The sequence below is a fragment of the Peromyscus eremicus genome, chromosome 2 (assembly GCF_949786415.1).
Source record: "Peromyscus eremicus chromosome 2, PerEre_H2_v1, whole genome shotgun sequence".
Lineage (NCBI taxonomy): Eukaryota > Metazoa > Chordata > Mammalia > Rodentia > Cricetidae > Peromyscus > Peromyscus eremicus.
Genome location: NC_081417.1, coordinates 61,196,819 through 61,205,636, shown reverse-complemented (window position 1 = coordinate 61,205,636; position 8,818 = coordinate 61,196,819).

Below are 8,818 nucleotides of genomic sequence, written 5' to 3'. Positions count from 1 at the left end.
GTTTTTAAATTGGACTCTAAAGTTGATGTCGGCAGTTTGAAATTCACACGGTAGGAAATAGTAGAAAGACTTAGAGGGATGGAGGAATGGACTTTGCAATTGTAAGAAGCTTCGTGGGCTTTTTGGGTGAGAGTTGCTTTCCCTTCTCCCAGTTCCTTCCCATCTGAAGCCACTCCCTTTATGTTTCATTAGAAAACAAACAGGTTTCTAAGGGATGATAATGAAATATAAAACAAAACATCAGAATTGGGCAAACAGAAGAAGAGCCCAAGAGGAAGCACAAACACTCGCTCGTTTGCACACTCAGGAATCCCATAAAAACACTAAAACTGGAAGCCATAATATATACACAACAGACCTGGTGCATGCCTTGTGCATGCTGCCTCAGTCTCTGAGTTCATATGTGATTTGAGCATGTTGATTTAGAGGGTCTTGTTTTGGTGTCCTCTATCCCCTCTGATTCTTAGACTCTTTCCTCTTCTGCAGGGTTCCCTGGACTGAGGGATTTGATGGAGACATCCTGTATAGGGTTGAGTGTCCAAGGTCTCTTTGCATAATATTCTGGCTGTGAGTCTCTTTGCTCTCATCTGTTGTAGGAGGAAGCTCAAGGAACTGATCTATGAGTATAGAAGAATGTTATTAAGAGTCATTTGCTACTTTTTAAAGACCAGTATTGGTTTTACTCTAGGTCCCTAGGCTGTCTAGTCTCAGGTTCTTGGTCACCCAAGGAGTGTCAGGTATGGGTTCCATCTCATGGAGTGGTCCTTTGAGTCAAATCAGATATTGGTTGGTTACTCCCACAGGCTCTGTACCACCATTGCACTAGTGTATCTCAGGTAGGACACCATTGTCAGGGTTTGTAGCTGGATTGGATACCTTCCTGTACCAAAAATGCTAGAACATAGGGGTGAAGTCTGTAGGCGTCAGCTTGACTTCTCCATGTTGAGTGAGTTGTGTGGGTATTACTTTCCATGAGTCTTCACCATCAGTTTGTCAAGAGCAACCTATTGTCTTGGCAACAGCTTGGATTGTGGATTCCCTTTGGCCAACAACTCAGGTGTATGTAACCCAGTTCTGGCATTAGAAACTTCATTTGGTGACAAGCGATGGTCAGTTAGGGTTCTGTCTCCTATTTGGCGATTTCATTTATATTGCCTTCATATATGTATATATTTTTAGGAAACTTAAACTGTATTAGGTTTCTATACTACTCCTAAAATGCCCCTTAATTTTATCTGTCTCCCCATATTTCCTACCTCATCTTCCTCTCCCCTGCTCCTCCTCACTTGGTCCTCCCATTCCAGCCCCTCTCCCATCCATCCATCCATCCATAACTCTGATTCTCCTTCCCTGATAAGACCTGTCTGTCCTCCCTAGTCCCATACTCTACCTAACCTCCAGTTCTGTGAATTGTATCTTGATTGTTGTTGGCTTAGCAAATATCCATATATAAACAAATGCAAACTACTTGTTTTTCTGGGTATAGTTTACCTCACTCAGGATGAGACTTCTAGGTTCAACCATTTATCTGCAAATTTCATGATTTTTTTTAATGGCTGAATAATATTCCATTGTGTAAATGTACATTTTCTTTATCCATTCTTCTGTTGAGAGGCATCTAGGTTTCCAATTTCTGGCTATTATGACTAAAACAGCAATGAACATGGTTGAGCTAGTGTCTCTGTGGTAGGATGAAGTGTCCATTAGGTACATGCCCAAGAGTGATATGAGTGGATTTTTTTTTTTGTTTTTTGTTTTTTGTTTTTTTGTTTTTTTTTTTTTTTTGGTTTTTTGAGACAGGGTTTCTCTGTGTAGCTTTGCGCCTTTTCCTGGAACTCACTTGGTAGCCCAGGCTGGCCTCGAACTCACAGAGATCCGCATGGCTCTGCCTCCCGAGTGCTGGGATTAAAGGCATGCGCCACCAACGCCCGGCATGAGTGGATCTTGAAGTAAATTCCCATCTTCCTGAGTAACTGCCTTACTGATTTCCATAGTGACTGTACAAGTTTGCACTCTTATCGGCAATGGATGTGTCTTCCCTTTAGTCCACATTCCTCACCAGCATGAGCGGTCACTTGTTTTATTGATCTTAAGCTATTCTGATGGATGAAAGATGAAATTTCAAAGTCGTTTCAATTTGCATTTTTTTTTCATGACAAAGGGTATTGAACATTTAATTGTTTCTCAGCCATTTGAGTTTCCTCTGAGAATTCTGTTTAGATCTGTACCCCATTTTTTAATTGCGTTGTTTGTTTTCTTGATACCGTGTTATTTTAGTTCTTTATGTATTTTGTGTACTAGCCCTCTGTTGGATGTGTAGTTAGTAAGAACTTTTTCCATTCTGTAGGCTGATGCTTTGTCTGATGCTGTCCTTTGCCTTGGAGAAACTTTTCAGTTTCATGAGGTCTCATTTATTGATTGTTGATCTTAGTGCCTGCACAATTGGTGTTCTGTTCAGGAAGTTGTTTCCTGTGCCAATGAGTTCAAGGCTATTCCCACTTTCTCTTCTGTCAGGTTCAGTGTATCTGGTTTTATGATGAGGTCTTTGATCCACGTGGACTTGAGTTTTATGCAGGGTGATAAATATGGATCTATGTGTATTCTTCAAATGCAGACATCTAGTTTGACCAGCACCATTTGTTGAAGATGATTTCTTTTTTCCATTGTGTGTTTCTGACTTCTTTATAAAAAGCAGGTTTCCATAGATGTGTATATTTATGTCTAGGTCTTCTATTTGATCCCACCGATCAATGGGTCTGGTTTTGTGCCAATGTCATGCTGTTTTTTATTACTATAGCTCTGTAGTACACCTTGAAATCAGGGATAGTGAGACCCCCAGCAGTTTTTATTATTCAGGATTGTTTTAGCTATCGGTTTGTTTGTTTGTTTGTTTGTTTGTTTGTTTGTTTCGTACAAAGCTGAAAATTGTCCTTTTAAAATCTGTGAAGAATCGTGTTTAAAATTGGTGGGGATTGCATTGACTCTAGATTGCTTTTGGTAGAGTGGCCATTTTTACTATATTAAACCCTACCGATCCATGAGCCTGGGAGATCTTTCCATGTTCAGATATCTTCTTTAATTTCTTTCTTCAGTATCTCAAAGTTTTTATCATACAAGTCTTCAATTGCTTCATTAGAGTTACCTCAAGATATATTATTTGTGGCTTTTGTGAAAGGTGTTGGTTCCCTGATTTTAATCCAGCCATTTGTCATTTGTATAAAGGAGGCTACTGTTTTTTGTGAGTTAATTGTGTATCCAGCTACTTCACTGAAAATGTTTATCTGTTGTAGGAGTTCCCTGGTAGATTTTTTTGGGGTCACTTATGTATACTATCATATCATCTGCAAATAACAATACTTTGACTTCTACCATTCCAATTTGTATCCCCTTGATCTCCTTCAGTTGTCTTTTTTGCTCTAGTTAAGAATTCAGCCAGGGGCTGGAGAGATGGCTCAGAGGTTAAGAGCACTGACTGCTCTTCCAGAGGTCCTGAGTTCAATTCCCAGCAACCACATGGTGGCTCACAACCATCCGTAACGAGATCTGGTGCCCTCTTCTGGCCTGCAGACATACATGCTGTATATATAACAAATAAATAAATCTTTAAAAAATTATTTTAAAAAAATTAAAAAAAAAAAAAAAAAGAATTCAGCCAGCCAGCTTTGGCTACAGAGTGAGTTCCAGGAAAGGTGCAAACTACATAGAGAAACCCTGTCTCGAAAAACAAAGACAAAAAAAATTGCTGACCTTGACCTTGATATCCTCCCTATGCTAATTCCCTGCCAGGGTTCCACCCTCCTGAATGCTTAAGGGAAGTTCCTTGTCTGTGTATCCTGCATAATGGGAGTTAACAGCTTAGATGCAAGATTGTAAAACATCGGTAGCGAACTTCTGCCCTCTGGGGTTCTCCCATTGTGCTGTAAGCCTGTATTTAAGACCTCCTCCCTCCTTCAATAAACAGCATTCGGCATTAAAAAAAAAAATTCAGGTACTAGCCTGGCGGTGGTGGTGCACGCCTTTAATCCCAACACTTGGGAGGCAGAGGCAGGCAGTTCTCTGAGTTCAAGGCCAGCCTGGTCTACAGAGCGAGTTCCAGGACAAGCTCCAAAGCAACATAGAGAAACCCTGTTTTCAAAAAAAAAAAAAAAAAAAAAAATTCAGGTACTATAGGTGTGGAGAGAATGGATAGCCTTGTTTTATTTCTGATTTTAGTGGAATTGCTTTGAGTTTCTCTCCATTTAATTTGATGTTGGCTATTGGCTTGCTGCAAATTGCCTTTGTAATATTTAGGTATGTCCCTTGTATCCCTAATCTCTTCAGGACTTTTCTCATGAAGGGGTGTTGGATTTTGTCAAAGGCGTCTGAGATGATAGTGTGATTTTTGCCTTTCCGTTTTATATGGTAGATTACATTTATAGTTTTAGGTAAGTTTGAACTATCCCTGCATCACTGGGATGAAGCCTACTTGATCATGGTGGATGATCTTGGATGTGTTCTTGGATTTAGTTTGCACAAGTATTTTGCTGAGATTTTTACATCTATGTTTACATGGGAAATTGATCTGTAATTCTCTTTTTGTTGGGTCTTAAAGTGATTTGGTTACCAGGCCTCATAAAATGAACTGGACAATGTTCCTTGTTTCTATTTTGTGGAATTGGCATTAACTCTTCTTTGAAAGTCTGGTGGGAGTTGGGACAGAAACTATCTGTGCTACGGGCCGCAGGAATATATTATAAGAACTCGGCTGGTTATGGCAAAGTCACTACCTGGAGGGATCAGGGAATTCCTCCAGAGGAAGCCAAATCCCAAGGAGTTTTTGGTGTTACTTGGCTTGTTATATATCAGCTGTATTCTGTTATGAAAATCATGTGTGCCTTCATAGTTTTCCCAATTGACTTTTCCCTAAGAAGGGCTAACAGTGTGGACTGATCACTCTCTGGACATACACATTCCAGGTATTTGAAGAACTGCCTCAGGAAAGGCTTTCTCTGGAATCAGATATCTCCCTTGGCCACTTTCAAGGACTAGCAGTAATAACAGTCCACATGCAAGTCACCTGATTTAAGACAAATTCCACAAGGAGACACCGCCTAGGTCAGGTGGATGTTCAGTAATAGCTTTACACAATTTAGCTCAGACCCTCCTTTCTTACAGCCTTACTAACTTTATAGACCTCTAACTCCTTATCTAAACACTTCTAGAAATATTTAGATAACCTTCTGCACTGACAGCTATGCTCAGCCAGAACCCCAGTTCAAGCCTCCCTGTAATTATCATCATTAGCAGCATCCGGCCAGGTCCATCCCCAGATGGAGGAGAGTACTTTATCAGAGATACCTCTGTATTCTCTAAGAACAGACGTAAGCATCCAGGCTACCTGTGTGAGAAGGCCTGGCGGATGTGCCAATTAAGTCTTACTTCCTCCTTTCCCAAACCTTACCTCCAGTTCCAGATCTCCCTTTAACTATCACCAGAGGCATCTAGCTGAACACAGGTTGCCTAGCCACTGAGCACACTTTCCCCCACCCTGCAGAAAAACGGCAGATAGCTTGGACAGATAGGAGCCACAGGAAAAAAGAAGACAGTTTTATTTTCTCCCATTGATCTAGCAACTTATAGATTCTTAACATTTTCTACCAATCACGTTTAAGATTATAGTTGAGCACATAAGAGCCCTCTTCTTAGGTATTACCTAATTTAGCCTTTAGTTAATTCATTTCCCCATTGGTCACTTCCCTTTTGGGTTGCAAATGATAATTAACGGTTATTGCCTCTCTATGTGATTCTTATCACTCCTCCGTTTGACTCTGGAAGCCTGGCTTTATATACCAGGACTTCCAGGGCACGGAGGGACGGAGAAGAGAAAAGAGAATGGAAGAACTAGACGGGTAAGAACTTGAGAGGAACAAACTGAGATGGGGAAGAATTAGATTGAAGGGCTAGAGGAGAGTACCAGAGGAATGAGATGGAAGATGAGGAAGAGTCAGATGGGGAAGTACTAGCTGGGTAAGAACAAAATGAAAAGGACCTAGATGAGGCAGAGTTAAGACAAGAGAATTAAGATAGAACTTAGAGGAAGCAGTAGATAAATATAGAGAGCAATCAGCCAAGAAAGGAGCTAGACATGAGAACAGAACTGAAGCTGGGTATAAAGGATGTTATGCCAGAGGAATTAAAGCAAGTGGACTATAGAGCTCGGTGTGCTGAGATTCTATTTCCTGAAAATAGTCCTCGCCGTTAGTAGTTCTCTCTCCTGAGCCCCTGGGATGTATAATATTAAGGCTGGTCCCTCTAATATTATCAAGATATCTGGCTGGTTTTGTTTTTTTGGCAGACTTTTAATTACTGCTTCTATTTCTTTAGGGCTTATGGAGTAGTTATGTTCGTAAGCCTGAGTGCCCAAGGCTTTTATTTCCTTGAGTCCTCTTCATTAGTCACCAGATCTCTTCTAAGATTTTCATTGTGTTCGTACCCTCTGGTCTAGCCAGTCAGCATTTCTGGTCTGTACCCTGCCTGTACTTTTGTTCACTATTGCTCATAACCCCCACCTCTGTTCTTAGGTCATCCTGCGAAAGAATCTAAAATTTGCCGGGCGGCGGCAGCGGCGGCACACACCTTTAATCCCAGCACTCGGGAGGCAGAGGCAGGCCGACCTCTGTGAGTTTGAGGCCAGCCTGGGCTACAGAGTAAGTTCCAGGAAAAGCTCCAAAGCTACACAGAGAAACCCTGTCTTGGAAAAAAAAAAAAAAATCTAAACTTTTCATTCCATTTCCCTACTTAAAATACTTCAGTAGTGGGCTGGAGAGATGGCTCAGCAGTTAAGAGTGCTGCTCTTCGAGAGGTCCTGAGTTCAATTCCCCGCAACCACATGGTGGATCACAACCATCTATCGTGGGATCTGATGCCCTCTTTTGGCATAAAATTATACATGCAGGTAGAGCACTCACATACATAAATAAATCTTTAAAAAAAAATTAAAAAATACTTCAGTAGTTTCCCATTATGATGTTTTAGACAGGCCATAATAACAATAATAAAGTAAAAATCCAGTGTGACAAATGGCTTAGAAATCTAAGGCTAGGCTCCGAATCTGTCTTCCACCTCCATCTTACCTCATTGTACTCTAGCACCCACAATCCCCGTAATGCTCTTTGCACTGCCAGAAACTTCAGACATGGCCTCTTTCTTCATTTGAGGACAGCATTTTAGCTGAGTTTTGTGTGTTTGTAACCCCTATTTTCACCTGGTAGTGACTGGTTTTTGAATACCAGTAGGCTCAAACAGTTGTTGGTAATTAGTTATAAAGTGCCTTATCAGTCCAGAGGCCCATGATGGCTGTGTGTACTACTATATTGTTACACTGCAGCACATGAGGGCTTAAAACAATATGCAGTGTTTTGTTTTTTTTTTTACAGTTTTCATGACAAGATTGTTATTGCAAGAAGTCGGCAAATTAACCATGAAATCCTGTCACTGTGATAGTGTATGTGTTTGTACTGTGGCTTCTTAAGTGGATTTTTGCAGTTTTCACTAGAGTGCAATCCTATTTTAACAATGAATTTTCTGCTTAACTTAATCTTTTGTTGCAGTGCATTGAGTGTAAATCATGTATTGTAGCTCAGTGGCCTCTACAGTTGAGCATTTTGATTTCCTTTCCATTACAGTTAGGGTACAAATAGTTTTATGCATGCAGCTTTTCCCGGTTGTGCACCAGGGTCCAGCTGTTGCTGAGGTCGGTCTCTTAATTCCTCAGCTCTAGCCATCCTGTCAGTCTTGTAAGTGTTAGACTACAAGCGCATGCCACTGCATCATCTCTCCTTAGTTTTAACTTCAAAGTGTTATATCCGTATTGGTTCCCAGTTGAGGATAAAAGGTTTTAAGCATTATGCTTTTTGATTCATATTGCCAAGTTATTTCCAGAAGGGTTGTAGGACTCTGCACTAGAAATCTGCAAATGTATTATCACGATTGTTTCCATCTTTAGATACTCTCTACATACGCACATATATTTGCTTTTTTTCTACTTTTGAAATTGTTTATTGGTATACAATATGGATATGGTGTATAAAATGATAGATTTTACTATGATACTGGCATCCATGTATATGATGTACTTTGGTCGTATTTATTCCAATACCCACACTACTCTCTTCCCTCTTCCACTGGTCCTCTTTTCCAAATAGTCATCTACTTTGATGTTTTTTCATCTAGATTCCACATATATGAGAACATACTACAACATTTGTTTGTGAGTCTAGTTTATGTCATGTAATATCATTTGCCAATTCCATGTATTTTGCTGAGGATATGATCTCATTCTTTATGACCAACCAATACTCTGTTTATATATATACATTATAATCCATTCATCTGCTAATGAGCATCGAGGCCAATTCCATAACTTTACTGCCTGTAAATAGTGCATGCAGTGTTTCTCTGAATGGCTTGTAAGTTACATACATGAATGTCCCTTTATCCTAATATTCCTGTTTTTCTAAAGAATGGACTTATGTAACTGTGATGTAATCATTAGGGAAATTGACATTGGTGCATAATGTGTGATTTACAAGTGCCCTCAAGATGTCTTAACCAGCTCTTCCACTTCCAGCAGATCCAGTCCAGAAAGTATCTGGGTTTTTTTTTTTTTTTTTTTCAGTCTCAGACTGGAACAGTTGACTAGCACATGTCTGTCACCACTTTGGCACTTCTGAAGTAAGTGTTTTACAGACTGACCCTAAATGTCTTGGTTGTCGCCGGGCGGTGGTGGCGCACGCCTTTAATCCCAGCACTCGGAAGGCAGAGCCTGGAGGATCTCTGT